Source organism: Lepisosteus platostomus, chromosome 2 (assembly GCF_059453375.1).
Source record: "Lepisosteus platostomus isolate fLepPlt1 chromosome 2, fLepPlt1.hap1, whole genome shotgun sequence".
NCBI classification, from domain to species: Eukaryota; Metazoa; Chordata; class Actinopteri; order Semionotiformes; family Lepisosteidae; genus Lepisosteus; species Lepisosteus platostomus.
Genome location: NC_142612.1, coordinates 10,875,335 through 10,892,059, shown reverse-complemented (window position 1 = coordinate 10,892,059; position 16,725 = coordinate 10,875,335). Strand labels below are relative to the sequence as shown.

At 34.7% G+C, this 16,725-nt stretch overlaps 1 long non-coding RNA gene and 1 other non-coding gene across 2 annotated transcripts in view; one reads left to right on the top strand and one right to left on the bottom strand.

The window, feature by feature from the left end:
- Positions 1–3,728: 3,728 nt before the first annotated feature.
- LOC148675905 (U5 spliceosomal RNA) lies at positions 3,729–3,842 on the bottom strand. The gene has a single exon (XR_015931043.1). It is a non-coding gene; the product is annotated as a U5 spliceosomal RNA (small nuclear RNA).
- Positions 3,843–4,680: 838 nt separating this feature from the next.
- Positions 4,681–16,725, top strand: part of LOC148675904 (uncharacterized) — a 48,462-nt gene continuing 36,417 nt past the window's right edge. Inside the window, exons 1-2 of the long non-coding RNA XR_015940850.1 lie at positions 4,681–4,755; positions 11,206–11,302. This is a non-coding gene — a long non-coding RNA (uncharacterized LOC148675904). The remainder of the gene's footprint in view (positions 4,756–11,205; positions 11,303–16,725) is intronic.

The following is a 16,725-nucleotide window of genomic DNA, read 5'->3' as shown; positions in this document are numbered from 1 at the left end:
TCAAATACGTCAAATACGTCAAAGTCATAGATGGATTTGTACCCACAGAAAAAAATATGCCAGAAAGTCAAAAATAGTTCACTGGATGTCTAGTTAAAGGTAAATTAAAAGCATTTATGATTAAGAATAATTTATGAAAATATAAACATCTTACAGAAAGCTGAGATATGAACATTTATTAATACGAAGTTCGGTTTTATTTTCACATGGTTAATAATAATCTTATGACTCACAATTTTATAAATAAAGATTAAGAATTTTTAGAGTTATACTATATTTAAAACAAAAATAAGTTGAGAAAAAACTCAGAGGCTATGCCAAAGGTTTGAAAAAGTATTTCCAGTGGTTACACAAAGGGCGTGGTAAGGTCGATGGGCCACAGGCTTCATTATTGCCTCAAAAGGATATGAAACCAATTACAGAATTTGCACTCTGACATTTACTTATGTGTCCCAATACTTATACTTACTTTAAAGCATTGGGTTGAGCACAAAGTAGGTTTTTGTTCTGAAAAGATCAAATGTATGCATGGAATTACCCCAAAAATGTATATTCAATTGCAGTGATCTTTCCTATTAATTTCAGGATCACAAATTCTAATTACTAGAGTAAAGGAAACAGTTAAGCAACAGTTTTTGACTTTATTGCCCCCAATATATTTGAAGGGAACAGTATATTTTAGATAAACTTAATTGTACTTGTACAGATATTTTCCTCTACAGTTAATTTTACACTGTGGAGGGCTATAAGACACATTTCAGTACCAGAACAAATGATAATAATGCAGTATTTAATGATAAAAAACACTGATAATGAAGTAGAATTCCATAACTCAACTGCATGAAAAGTGAATGTCCTGCTTACATTAAATACACACTGAACAAATTGTACACACTGGTACTACAGACCCAGTCAACTTATATAAGTGTTCTGTTTTCAAGGTTTTTTTTAATGAAGTAATATATATTTAAAGGTGTAAGTTAAGAATATCTGGGTAGATTAATTTAACTTATACTTATCAACTGCACCGTATGAGAACGAGTCCAAAATTAATTAATTAAATCATGAAGGCATCTGGGCACTGGAGAAAGAATTCATCTATAGAGGAATTAATAGCTTGGAGATACATACTAAAGCTTGTCTTTATAATATCTGATATCAATCAGTCTAACAAAGTCCATATGGAAAAGCCTCAGAGGTAAATGTCTGTCTCCAGTAAACAAATCTAAACAACAGAGCTTTATATTCTTGTGTACTGTAAGTAAACTTAATTTTTTTTAAGCAATTCAAAGATTTGACCCAAAAAGCTGCTTTCAATGCTCCCTTGTACAGTTCACTTAATTCTGCTGGAGGTAGGGTTGGGAAAAGTAGGCCAGGACTCCCATATCCCAGAATAAAAGGTAAGACTTGCCAGGCTCCTGCAGGATCAAGGTGACATCAATGATGTTCACGCCAATCTTCTCAAGTTGTCACTGCACTTCCTATACAGTATGTTGCTGTATGACAGGGGTCAGCAACTCCTCAGAAGGCACATGTTCATGCATTTGTTTTGCATGCCATTTGCGTTTTGTGTGCCATTGATACATTTTTAATGCCACTAATAGTCTAACTAAAAATTTGATGAATACAAAAATATATAAAAAACCTAATAAATGAATATGCACAACTTATCTTTTAGTGTGAGCTTTACCCTTACGGAGTTCTTTAATCTCAGGCTTGTAGCTTGACACTTTAATCAGCATGCAAGCTTCTGAGACTGTGCAGTTGTCCACCAGCTCTGCTATGGTAGGACAAAGAACTAACTTCATGTGGGAAAATACATGTTTGTACAGGTATGTTGATCCGAATACTGAGAAAAAATATAGTTCAAAATCAACAACATCCCTCCACTGACACTGAAAAATCCATGTTGCTGGTATCATACTGTAGTTGTCTATTTTAATCAGAAAAGAAAAGAAAAAAGAATTGGGCCAGAACATTGGAAATCCTGAAATGTGACAGGAATTCTGATGCCAGGTCTTGCATGTACACTCCAAACTCTGCAACAAGGATTTTGCAATGTTTTGAAAGTTCTTCAAAATGTTGGGATTTGAGCTGTCAATGTCCTGAGAAAAACTGGAGAGTTTTCCAAGAAGCGGATTCCACATTTCGAAAAAGATCCTCAGCAGTTTAATCTGCACCCTGGAAACAGAGCTTAAGTTCATTCATATGTGTAGTGATGCTGACATTGGATCTCATGCCCCTCATTTGCAGATTCCCACCCAGGTCTGCAAGGCCATATGTTGTCCCATTTCTAATTTGTGTTTCACAAGTGTGCTCACGAGCAAACCAAATGAGCCCCTTATACAGTATGCACCCTTCTCATAAGTCCGCATCAGTGTAGACATCACTGAAGGGATTTACCCCCAAATGGCTTGCTGAATGGTGACATTTCATGTTCTAACCTATCAAAGCATAGTGAAGTTGCCTTGGGACATGAATTATTCAAGTGTTAGTAAAATATAACTTTTTTACAATTTTAAAACTCATAATATTTTATGGAAAACCAAAATTTCATTAGGTTAGTTTACATTCAAACATATTCTACAGTAGGTACAAAGTATCGACATAAAGCTGTTATTTCGTTATCCCATTTTGACTAATGAATATTCATTTATATAGTGTATTTTGTACAATGAAAGACAGAGTACAAAGCTCTGAATAAACAGAGAGTGTTATTGCCAAGTTTTCCTTATTTAGTTTGCCTGTTTTAAATTGATGCTGCTCAACATGAATGAACATGTTATGTCACTACTTTTGTGTGGGGAAGGATGAGATGACATTCAATTTAATCAAACTGTGAGCAGTGTATGAAAAAAAAATATTTTAAAGACTTTTCTGCCAGTGTGCACTTAGCCATTGAAAGCGAAGCAGTGTTAAAGCATTTTCCCTGTGTGCCATAACCAACAAGTGATGTCATGTGACATAACAATCACATGTTTTATAAGAGTGCACCCTTGAATGCTTGCACACCTTGAGTCCACACCTTCTCTAAATCACAGAAGTCCGGTCTTGAAAGAAGGTCTTAGGGCTAAGTTCGGCATTTAGGACACAGCCAAAGAATGTCTCAGTGAATGGGTTGGAAATGCATCTTATTCAATTAATACTTAATACTTACTGTTAATATATGTTGTGCCTTCCTATAAGTTTTGTCTGGTCACTAAATACATTTTGTGTCTGGGAGACCTTTTTGGTTACTAATTTATTACAGCAGTCTCTTTTAATTGCTATGCTTCTTGCAAATAGAACTTTGTGACTCTTATTATCAGACATAGTTACATAAAGCACATTTTAATATTAAATATCTTTGCTAGGTTTTTTTCTTTTAACTTAGGTACTGAGTACCACAGCTGAATAAGCTCTGAGGCTACCTCTTTTTTCTGGCTTAATAGAAAAACTGACAGACTTTTGAATAATCAATAGCTAAGATAAGATCACTTTATTGGCCATATACAACTCTTTGTATTAGGAATTTATCTTTTCACATACCCCAACTTGCTCTCCAAGACAGAGAGAGATGTTTGAGGTCAGAGTGCAGGGTCAGCCATTTTTATATGGTGCCCCTGGAGCAGTTGATTAAGGGCCTTGCTCAGGGGCCCAACAGAGTAGGATTCCTCTACCTGCTGCGGGAAACGAACCAGCAACCTTTCAGCCACAGGCGCAGATCCTTGACCAGTCCAACTGCACCCCCCCCTGAAGGCAGGGAGACACAAAACTCGCACGGAACTCATTCATGCTCCTCTCCACAGAAATCTTTAGTAAAAGGCAAAAGATTTGTACGAGATGAAGAGAAACCAGGGTTGATAGTATCAAAAATAATATCTAATTATAATGATGATTTTTAAATTATATATCATTTATAGGCAGTAGTGCATTAAACGACAAAAAACTTCTAGAGGCTTGAATTTGTTGTGAAAGAGGTATTTTTAACTTTGCATTTTTATTCCAATGCTGACACCACCACATACTGTGTGTTTGCTTAATAATATACTTTAAAATCAATGACCGCTTAAGACCAGTTACTGCATATATTAAAAAAGAACTACTAAGGAAGTTACCTATGATGAAAATATAATATGCCAATGATTTTTTAAAGATGCTGGTTATTATTATAGTCTCTAATGATAGTGAATTTAAGCTATTTGGTGAGATAAAAAAGTCTGCCATAATAATTGTGAACAGGCTTTTATTATTGTCACAGTCTCCTCCTTGAAGAGTTAAGAGGCGTAGATAGAATGCAACAATAACGATGGCACAGCCACAATCACAAAGGCATGCAATGGCATTTATTAAGAGGAACTGTATTCTCAAATAGACTGCTGTAGGCAGCTCCTATTCTACCCCCCAATCTTCTCCTATCTCTCATCTGCCCCCCTTCCATCTCGAAGAGCTCCTTTTCTAGGTTAAACTCCTCCCCCTAGAATATTCCACTATAAAACCAAAAATAATTTGACAAAATAATGATCAGAATTCTGATATACATAATTCTTCATTAAGTACACAATTAAACAATCAACATATTATTACCAAAAATAAAATATCATATTCCTTTTATGTCTGTAAATATTGTTTAAAAAATACTACCCCCCTCTTAATGGTATCTTCTTACAAATCAATCCACGCATGCGCAATCCTGAAACAGGCTCTACTAAACCAGCCCCTGTTGCCATGCCAAAGTTTGGGTCCTACAGGTTTGCGGGAGAAACCATTTTGCAGGTGAGAAATCCAAACATCTTATTTATTTGAAAGGCGTGAATTGGTCACCAATTTGGTTTATTTCACTTCTAAAACAAAGGAAAACAGGTGTTCGGTTTGAGTTAATGTTTAATTTTGATAATATGGGAACAACCTTACTTTACTCTGTGTGTGCACCCACAGAGCAAGCAAAGCTATCCCCGGAATTCCAGACTAGTTTGTTTACCTTGGAAGCCAGAGTTATAGCCTTTGTTTAGATAGTGAAGTGTTTGCATTTGTGTGTGTGCGGTATGTGTTCATGTGGATACCTCACGAGTGCCAGGTGATCTGGAAACTGAGCTTCCAGTTACAATTATAAAGCCTGGCACCTAAGAAAATGGGTACTTATTGATAATGAGTTTGTTCAGAACATTTATTTATTCACTTAAATATAGTAACATTCTTATGGTCGTTCTTCAGAATTGGCCTCATGAGCGCATGGGGATATTTGAATGAATATTCCCTGCTTGTATTGTAGGGACTAGGGACAAGTAACTCCTGACTGGCAAATGGTGAGGTCTGAGGTGTGTAAGTAAATCTGGTAGGAGAGACATTGTGCATTAAAAGAAAAATATACTGATGTGTGATCAGGCAAGCATATATTATGTCACAGAATCCTAAAAAGTTGTGTTAAAAAATCTTGTGTTAAAAGAATCTTCTCTGGTATTTTAATTTGGATATTTTTTATCCAATTCTTTCTCAATAGAATTTTAGGTACCTGCTACATTGAAGTAACTCCTACATTAGGAGTTCCAAAGGTAACCCACCTGCTTTCTATGTGATATACTGTAAAACCAACAGGTTGCAGGCCTTTTTAAATCGGTACAGTATGCCTCAGACTGCAGAAAAGATGGAATGTTTTATTTGATTACATTGGCATCGATGCCAGCATATTGTTTACATTTAATGGCTTTGTGATTTTATTGCTTGTCGAACCTGAAGAGTGCCGCATTTTCTGTGCATGAGCTCCTGCCCTTTTGAACTTAGGTGAAAGTGGTTGGACCTCACTGTGTTCAGTTGCTTTTCACAACAGCCTTAGCCTCAGGAATTACTTAAGGGGACATTTAACCTAAGGTGGTTTTTGCATCTGACCTGCTAGTTTAAAGTCCCATTGTTTTTTTATGGTATTTCTAAAACCATCCTTGTGAGCTTCAATGTAAACAGTCTCCTAACAGTGTGAATTATTTTGTTACAAACACGCCAAACAGATTTTTAAGTTTAAACATTCCAATATTACCTGCAGACAGACAGAACTAAGTAATGCATTACCATTTTGCAAGAAGTGAATCTGAACTGTTTGTTCATTTTTTTTGTCGTTTCCAGCAAAGAGTTTTGGGTTACCAGTACTGTTCCTTTTAAATCAACATATTGAAAAAAATCATATGACTTTGAGATTATTTATTCAAACCCTAGCTACATGGAGTAGGAAAAAAAACAGCTAAATTTAATTTTCCTCACTAGTTTGCATGCATGCTGCCAATTTGAGTGACGATAACCCTCTCCAGGAATATCCATGCTCCTTACTGCTCCAGGCAAATCCGTGTACAGAAAGTTACTCTGAGCTGAGGTTTAAGGAGAGTCTAAACTATGCCAAAGAAGAACAGTACCACTATGATTTAAGTGGTATCTTGTCTCTATGATCTCCGTCATCTTTAAAAGCATATAATAAAAAAGGCACCTAAAGCTAACACTGAATTGATTTCTTAAAAGCATTTGTACAATATATCTTCATAAAACAGTGTGCTAATCTTCAAAACAATCCATTCACCATCATTGTAAATGTGTTTAACAGCATGAACATACTGTACTTTAATGACACAATGCTATCTTTGAAACTCTAAAAATGCACTTCTTTCTTTAGCTTTTGATATTCTAATAATACCTATATATGAACATATCTCTCAGAAATATAATATGTTGACATACATTTATCATCTAATTCTATAATTCACCAATAGTTGAATTCAAGGATTGCTAACAAATCATTGGTAGTGAAAATATATAGATTGTATATCTTTAAAAAATCAAGGAAAGGTAAAGTATCTCAGTTCAAACCAGAGTACGTGATCATTATTTCTTCATAATGAAGTCATTTTCAGTTTTCAAGAGCCTTGTTGGCCAAGGTCCAGGTACCTCAGATGGCTGCCAGATGTTTAGATGCATAGTCTGTTTTTACTTTTCATTTCATTTCAAGGTTATTTTTTGAGTCTTATTGCAAGGTTAACATTTCTTTAAATGTAATAGTGTTTGTGTCAAAAAGTTAGGAAAGATCTGCTTTTTAATTAAAAAATGCTAGCTGAAAGGGAACAGCTGAAAACAGAAAATGCTGCAGTCTCCTGGAAAAGTGGAGCATTAAAATGAGTAGATGCTAAATATTTTATTATGCAATGTGAAGAGGATTTCATACTTCTCTCATTGAATATAAGGTTCTATTTAAAATGATAACCACATAGCAAGTGTAAACATGCTGGATTTGCCTGGCAGTAGAAGCAAGTGTATTAACAAGAGGTCTAAAGAGCATGAAGAAGTATTGAAAAATTTATAATGGTTTGATTTGGATCACTCCCTCAGGACAAGCCATTGAAAACAAGCAATCTGCGGACAGCCAAAGGCAATCTTTTGAGGAGGTCAGACCTATAGGTTTTTCTTTACATTAAAACATTTCTTGTAAAATAAAAAAATAAAGCTTCTACACCTGGATTTGGGCATTTGAGAATTATAGATTTCTTGCTTCAGCAAGATTCTTTTCCTTATTTTCTTAGATCAAAAAACATGCATGCAGTATTAAATCTGGCAGATACTTGTATATACAACAAATTCAATTTTCTCCTGTTTTTTGACATCTTTTATGACAGCATCTGTGATGCACATAAAGGGGATTTTAAACCTTGACAACAGGTTTAGCATTGTGTGATCAGTTTTTAGTGCTATTAGGATTTGATTTATCCAGCTTCTTGAAGCTCATAAAAAGTAAATGTACTGTATAACTTGAAACCTTACAGCAATTGAACAGCATTGCCAAATATTTACAGTTTTCAACTGGATAATCACCTTTTTTTAAATACTCTTTAAGGGTTTTATTCTAAATGAACATTTAGAATAAAAAATAATACATATCTGAAGTACTTTGACTTTTAAAATGATATTATTTAACATAATTAAATGATGGAAAATGATGGTGCAATAGTTAGCACTGCTCCCATGCAGTGCTGGGCCCTTGAGATCAGTTCTAGACCTGGGGTTGTATCTGTGTGAAGTTTGTATATTCTCCCCATGGTTGTGTGGGACTCTTCCAGGTGCTCCAGTTTTCTCCCACACCACAGTCAAAAGTCATACTGCTAGGTTACTACTTCTGGGAAAATTGGCCCTGGTGTGAGTGTGTGCATGTTTATGTCTGTGTGTGTTCTTTGTGATGAACTGGTGTTGCAGTCGGGGTGTATCCTGCCTTGTGCCCATTGCTTGCTGGGACAGATTCCAGCTTCCCCGCAAGCCTGAATTGGATGCAGTGGTTAGAAGATGAATGAATAATGCGATTTTTGTTTCTATGTATCTTGTAGGTTTAGGAGACGTTTATTAAAATAAATACCTTGCCGAATCTGAGCCATCACCATGTTTGTGTGACTTTCTCATAGGAGTATAACAGAGTATCCATTGTGTGATAGTATAATACTCCAGGTTTTGTACTATAGGAAGAGTTAAAAAGAAGAGTAGGATAGAAGTTCCAGAATTCCAGAGCCCTAACCAGCACAAGTGGATGGATGGATTTTCAGCTAATGTTAATAAAATGCATTTTATTTGTTATATTTGGTTTAAGACTCACCTGGAGGACAGAAGGACTGACCAGGTACTTAAAGAACTTGTGAGTGTTCTAAACATTTTGTCAAAAGGTGAAATATCTCAGAGAGAATGGTTTGTTTCAGTGTTAGGTTGTGGCTTTTGAAATTCCCTGCTATGTAAATAGTGGCACTACAGTGTTTTTAGAACCTTACAGTTGTATTCTGTTTTGTATTACCGTTGTACTACAGTTTGTATTTGGTGTGATTGTTGGTCCAAACCTGCTATTTTTAAAGATCCTGTTATGATACATCCAAGGGTTTGTCACATGGTCCAAAGAGTAACACTCAAAGCATTAGCTCAGTCAACACTTTAAAAATTTAAATTGCAAAGGTAATCAGAACTAGAGTTCAACTATGAAAGGGGAGTATTCATGTTGTATATTAAAATGTACATTATGAATCTCTTTAACTTGTTTAAGAGGGTGTTTCACACCACTGGTAATCATGAATGCACATGCATTAGAAAACCAACATGCCAAGGCTTGGTCTGGTCGAAACAGTAAAGAACAGACCTTGTCAGATAAGCTGTTTTTAATAATACGTTTTAACTTATTAATCACATATTAATATTGTATTATAAAACAGATTAGACAATAAATCTATGTGAAGCCTATCTTCCCATTACAGTGTTAGATTTTTTTTCCTGCTGAGTATTATACCCTTGCATTTAAATCTAATCATATATCAAATGTTCCAGTATAGTTTGTTGAATTATCATAGTAATGTGAAGAAATCTGTGTATTCAGACCTGTGGTATTGTTTTTTCAGCCTATACGGTTTTCTTTTTTTCTTTAAAAACATGATTAGATGCATAGTGCTTTGCAATAGTTTTCAGACCTTTGCACGTTTTTCACATTTTGTTGTTTTAAAGGTTGGACTTTGAATTACCAATTAATATCTGCCATCTACGCAAGCTTTTTCGCATACCCAAAACAAAACAAAAGAAAGAAAAGTCAATAGATAATATAAAAGAAAAATAGAAAAGTGATGATTACATAACTATACAAACCCTTTTTTGAACCATACCTAAATAGGTGCACAAAATTAGCTTATTGAGTAATCACTGTAAGATCTTTCGTTCAGGTAGTGCATTTCAAGCACATATTCAACTATAAAGACCAAGGAGCTTTCAAAAGAACTCAGGGATAAAGCAATCAAAGACACATATCAGGAGATAGTTATAAAGACATTTCAAAGACCCTTAATGTCTCTTTGAACAAGTTAATGACTAAGAAGTGGAAGGCAGCCAGACACTGCCTAGACCAGGCTATCCCTCCAAACTGAACAGTTAAACAAGGAGAAAACTGGTTAGGGATGTCACCATGAGGACGGTAGCAACTTTGAAAAATGTACAGTACAGAGTTCAGGAGCTGAAATGGAAGAAAATGTCTATGGATAAACTGTATACCACTCAGACCATAAAGAAGCCAATTATAGAAGTGAAAAAACAACAAGAAAATCTTGTGAAAATGAAAATCTACCCACTAAAGAGATGAAAAACTGTGTTGTGAGAAAGCTATTGCAGTACATTTTGACTTGAAATAATAGCTCCAGAAATGTGTTCTGAATAAAAGGGATCCTGTTACTTTGTGTTAAAGCTTCAATTTAAATTACCAGACTGGAGACCAAGACCAAGAACCTTCCAGGATAACACCAACCAAAATAAGGAAAGGCAGCAGTTCTCATTTCCCTGTGGTTACTCAGTCAATTAGGCCAAAAATTGGACAGTGGGAAGTGTGCCCTTTGTGCTTGATGTGAAAGACCACTTTGGAGGAGACCTAGAGGGGCAGGCTAAATCATGCATGATCATTTTGCTCTGATTCTCTATTACTTATAATGCTCCATGCAAACCAATATGGTAAAACAATTTCAGTGGATTAAGGTCATGTTTATTTTTATGAACATTTTAGCTAAGTAGTGTTCGTTTTCCTTGATTGGGAGTTTTATGCTATTTATAAATTCATCAATGGAATTTAAATAAGCAGCAATTGCTGCACTATTTAACAACAGCTCATTGCTCTATTGCTACTTCATCTAAACTGTAAAAATGTTGATTTCTCAAGGTCCAGTTAAAACATTTTCTAATTTAATACCACAGAGTTGCATATGGTTTTTAATTATACATTATGGCTGTCTTTATTTTCATGTTCTCATGCATGAAATATCATGCTGTCCACTCCTTAATGTAGCACATTGCACTAGAAAACAAGACCTGTGCAATTTCAATTCAATCGAGAACTATTTACTGATGCTTCATCTGGCTCAAAAATCATTATGATATCACAATGGACTTCTTGAAATCAAGACACTGGTTCCTATTCTGAGAGAAGGGGAACAATGATTTGTTTCTTATCGTGGAGTGGTAGGTCATTAAATTCATTAATCATTGCCTCTTTGTACAGTATGCTTGACCACCTGCAATCCTGTGACAATTTTCTGGAAAACAATTTACAATAAGTGGCTGTCCATCTTTAATTTATGGGGATTAGAAAAGTTGTGTGAATTATCCATTATCTGCAGGACTTTGTCTGTATTGCTTTTGTAATTACATTACAACTACACTTTTTAATGTAAAGTCTTATCATTTTCTGGGCAGCTCCATTGATGGTCTAGACGCCAGTCCTCTGGATCCATGGGGAGCAAAACCTTCAGGGAGACCCAGTCATGGGAGTAAATACTACTACTATGATACAGTAAGTACTGTATAAATTATACTCAGAACAATTTTCACTCATTAATTATTTGCTCTGAATTGGGATCTAGTCAAGGGTTAATGGCATCTCTAAACTGTTTAAGGGAAGGTAGATTTGAGGAAAACAAACACAGAAATCAATGTCCCATTGGTTTAAAATGAAATACTGTAACTCTCATGGAAACAAGGATTCCCATTGGGTATGTACCATAATGTTACAATTGTATTGTATTTTTCTTTATTAAAGATAGTTTAGATAAACTTATTTACTTTTCCTTTCTTTACTGCTCTGGATCTCAAGGTTCAGCAGGATGTATGTGATACAATAATAGCGAATGTGCTGTCCTTCAGTCTCATTGGTTCTCTTGTAAACAATGTTATGTTTACAAGTTAAGTTATGCAGTTTGTACAAGGTACAGAGGACTAACCTGACCTGTTGCGAATAGCATCCCTGACAAGATCATCCAGTCTGTTAAATATAATGTTACATCTACACAGTCAGAATTATTTTAGAATTACTGAGAATTGCTTTAAATGCATCTCCCAGCAATTTAGCCTATATGCAATTAATTTAATGATTACTGTCCTAGACCCTTTTAGCCAATGTCTGCCTGGAATTTCCTCCCCTTAAACATTTTGTTATATCTCTGCAGCAGAACATAGCAGGAGCCTGGTTCAGGGCTTAAATTGAAGCTAACCCCCTTGGCTTTGAGTGTGAACGGTCACATTTATTTCTTAATGTGTCCACTCAGCAGACAAACATGGAAAAAAACTAAAAACTTTTTTTGGTCTTCAGAGGTCAGACCTTTCAATTCTAGGCCTGTCAGGTAGTTGAAAAAGCCTTGTCCTAGGTATCTACTAGCTTGGATAAAACTTTGGGACAAATTGATCAATTTGAAAAAACTCTACATAATGTTTTGTGAAGACTGGACCTGGAATGAAATGTCTCATCTCAGAATAAGTTATAAAAATTATTTAAAGCAATAACAATAAAAGCCATTCCAATTTCTATAAAAACCTTTAGACTTAAAAAAAAGACCACTGATAAGAAATGGATTGATTACCCCTTCTGAGTTAATGATTGACAGCTAGAAGTCAAGTGGAATGCAGCCTGAGGCTTCTAGAGGAAGTCTCACCCCCTTAGGGCTCTGAATTGTTTTTTTACCAATCAGATCACCTTATTTCAGGCGGTCCAGTTTCAAATATCAATTTCAAAGCCAATAACCTTCAGTTTCCTCTGGGTCTGGAGGTGGGTTAATCTAGCTTTTTGTGGATATATATCGTACTTCAGAATAAGGTAAAAACATGGGATATATATATCATTTTTTGCTGGTTTTTGCTTTTGCGGTCATGTTTTGCTCACTTATGGATTACTTATCGAGGTAGTTCGGAAGTGCATCATCAGATAAAAAGCTTCTTTGTGATTGATTGCCTTGTTGTTTTTCGGTTCTGAAAACGGTTTTATAAACCTCAAGTTGTCTATTTTGGTAGATAACAGGTTTTGTAAAGGTATTGTGGTTTTCTTGGTAAAAAACAATGAAATATGGCGCATGTCTCAAAAGTAAATATTGACTTTGACCATTGTCACATGTGACTATGCGGCGCACAATAATTTTTTTGATTTATTACCTTGGTGTTTTTCAGTTCTGAAAATGTTTTTTTGAAGCACCAGTTGTCCCTTTTCGATTGATAAAAGGTTTTCTGTAAAGGTTGTGTGGTTTTGTTGATGTAACACGAAGTGAGACGCTCCTCTTAAGTAAATATTTACTTACCCGTAGTCACAGGCAACTATGCGGCGCATTAAGAGGTGAATGATTACTGTATTGATACAATGTTCCATATTATTCTGTGGACAATAAATTACATTTGCATTCACTCCTTCTTCCAGACATTTTTGTTGATTTATACTATATATAAACTTTTATAACCAACCAATGGCCAGACATGCTATTTTATACAAAAACAAAAGCATTTCAGAACAAATAATTAGTTTGTCTAGATACATTTAATTAGGTCCACAACATTTGTCTAGTACATTTGTTCTCTGATAGAGTGTGTTGCCAAAAGTCTACACCAACAGAATCAATACACTGCAGAAATACTTAAAAAAATAGAAACCCATAGTGTAGATACTCTAGATCGTCTTGATAAAATATGGAAGGAGTGTGAAGATTTCAGGAAGAATGTCACAAAGTTTTCATTAATGATTAAATATAGCAGAAATAAAAAACATCAAACTGTGTGCCAAGGGTAGAGATGCAAAGTTCTAGTAGAAGAAATATAATAGTGAAGCTTTTTTGCTTATATATAATTAATAGTGATGGCTGTTCTGAGTGTTTGCACTACTTTATATGTATAGTTAACCTAAAAAACACTTATTCTGTACTTTGGCAAAGTGTACTGACATCACCACCTACAGATTCTTCTGTTTAAGCAAATATATTTTAACATGTCATGCTACATTGTCAGGTATAACTAGAAAATTGAAATATTTATGCCTGAAATAAAAACTGAACTTTATTATTGCAAATTGTAACATTGACTTCCCTCAGCTCAATTCACCTGGCAGAGCAGAATGCTGAGTTGATCTACATTTTATGTTCTCGAAAGAAATTCTTGGTTTTCATATTACAGCTACAGCACATGCAAAGTACTTTGAATTATTTTTTTCCAGGTTTATACAGTATTTTGATATTAGATTTCTATTCTGACAGGAGGGATACTGTAAATGCCCTTTTGTTTTGGGCTCTTCTGTGTTGTGTTAAATGGTTGTCTGAATCAGGGACACGTGAGGAATATATTCATAAATATGTATTGCATAACATATTACCACTTAGTATTTAGTTATTCATCATCCATGTGCTTGCAGGGTCTCTAAACCCCCAGAAATTTATTAATTTTAAAATCTGCTGAGCCAGGGCCCATGCATGAGAAATCACCAGACTCCAATATTGTGCTAAAGATCAAAATGTCTCAATTCATTTAATGTTTTTAACTGCAGTAATGCATGTACATTGACTAATGCTTGTAATGAAATATCACTGCATTATAATTTTCAGGTAAGTACAATGATTACATTGTCATTCAGGTACCTGCAACTTCCTACCTGAAATATTTCCATATTGGTGTAAATAGGCAACTTTTTTTCTGATATAAGATGAATTAGAAGCATAAACCTGACACATTGGTGGGAAACTTCTCTGAAATAATTTGGGACTATAAAGAATGCCAAGATCTGCTGGTTAGGAAGGCTGCACTAAGCTTGTACTCTACAGTTATGGGTAGTTTCCAGTGCGATAAGGCAAACGGGGAAGGTTGCAATGGTTGTACAGATGACTACAGGTTTCAGTGGTGTATTTTCATGAAAACACATCAGATATGTCGCTTTTAAATTATGCGTTTACTGGGAAGATTTTCCAATTTAAATTTCCCATTCTCTCTTTTTTTGAGAAAAACCCTGACTCCATTTTAATCATGCCTGAACTTATGTATATGGCAGAAAGTTTGGCTAATTTAAGAGCTGATTTGAGGTGGCTCTATGCATTCCGGAAGGAAGCTCACATTAAGCGAAATCCTCCTCCCTGTGTAGTGCTCTGTCAAAAATGTTCTGTTCAGTGACACCGCACTGTGATTTGTACAAACAGCAGGCTGGATATGATGGCTGAATGAAACGATCCATAACCTTTCCTGACACATTTAGAGCAGTTCAGCTGTGCATAGAGAACAGTCCATCATCTGCATCCTTCTGTGAAAGCTGGCTTTTCCAAATGCTCCAATGAAATATGTGCAACTTCCCATTTAAATTAGGACCCCATGAACCATGAAGAACACCACAGGTATCTCTTGTAGTACCAGTCTAATGTAAAAGTGGCCTGTCTTGTAATGCTCTAACAGGAAAGACATACAACTGCTCATCTATAACATATTAAAACCAGATGAAACAAATTACATTGCAGATGATGAATTGTCTCTGGATAGTTAAAACCGTAGCTGTGAAAAGCAACTTTTGGGGGAGGAGAAGATATTATAAAAGCTTCTAATTATTGAATACACAACTAACACCCTGTTCCCGTGAATAAATTCCTTTCAGGCTTTAAATTTATGTAATCCATCAAGAAGATTGGATATCAAGACTAACAAAACCCCTAAAAATATACATTTATTAAAATAAACTGGCATCAACCTGGAATATCCAAATCAAATTTTGACTTACCAAATAAAAACCTCATTTATGAAAGCATCCTTTAATTGACACCTGAATCTTATATTTGCCTTTGGCAGTTTTTGTAACATTCTCCAAGGAAACACCATAAGGTGTTTACAAACTTTTTATTAACTCACTTAGATCAAAGACAGCTACCAAATTGTGCATTTGGCGTGAAATGGAAAATTCCAGAAACTTATTCTTCAACATTACATTGAAAATGTTCAGGAGAAAATAATTAATTTAAATATACATTTGCATGTGAATGTGTTTGCTAAATAATTTAATCGTGGGTTCATGTCCACTTGATGTTGATTCTGTCATTCTGAAGTTTTCTGTTGGAATAAAATACAGTTTATCACAGATAAACTGACAGGTGACAGGATGCATTTTTGAAAAAAAAAATCATTATCACATTCAGATGTATAAGTAACATTGCTTAAGTCTGATTTGTTTCTTGCCTGGCGTGTGTTTCCTTACATTGTGATATATTCGAAAACCGGATGCAATTTTCAAATAACTGTATTAAAAAAATAATAAAATAACACAAACTCTGTAACAACAGATGTGCTCACCTCAAGTTGCAAATAAATGCTGGTTCAAATTTATTTAAATATATTCAATTTTACAGCATTGCAATTTATTTTTTCTGGAATAGTTTAGACATTTTTACAGATCTGCTAATAAATATAATTTTCTCATAACATAGTGTAAGCAAGGTGAGGTAACGTTGCACATAAAACTAGAATTTTTGAATATTTGATTTTTGACTTTTGCATTGGAAAGTGCAAGCTATTATCTCTAGTTTTCCTTAACTTTAAAACAATGAAGTTCACTTACTGTTATAGATTCACCAGAAAATAAAGGTTCTTCTGTAGTTTGGAAAATTTGTTTTTTCTCTCTAGCTTCATATTTGATCTGATGAGATGAGAAACGGTTTTTACTCCACCTAGTCTTACGATCATATATCCTGACAATATTGGAACCAACTGCACCCGTTGTGTTTCAATTATTCTTATTTTATGTCACCTATGGATATAGTAATTCTATGTGAAAGAATAACAAAAATGAATACTAATTAATGTTCTCTTTCAAGGTTACTGATCTGTCATGAAATATGTCCAATCAATTACAAAAACAAAGAATTAAACATATTCCTTGAAATTAAGCATACCAGCAATGTAGTATAACATTTTTAATTGCTGTTATTTTTTTTTGCA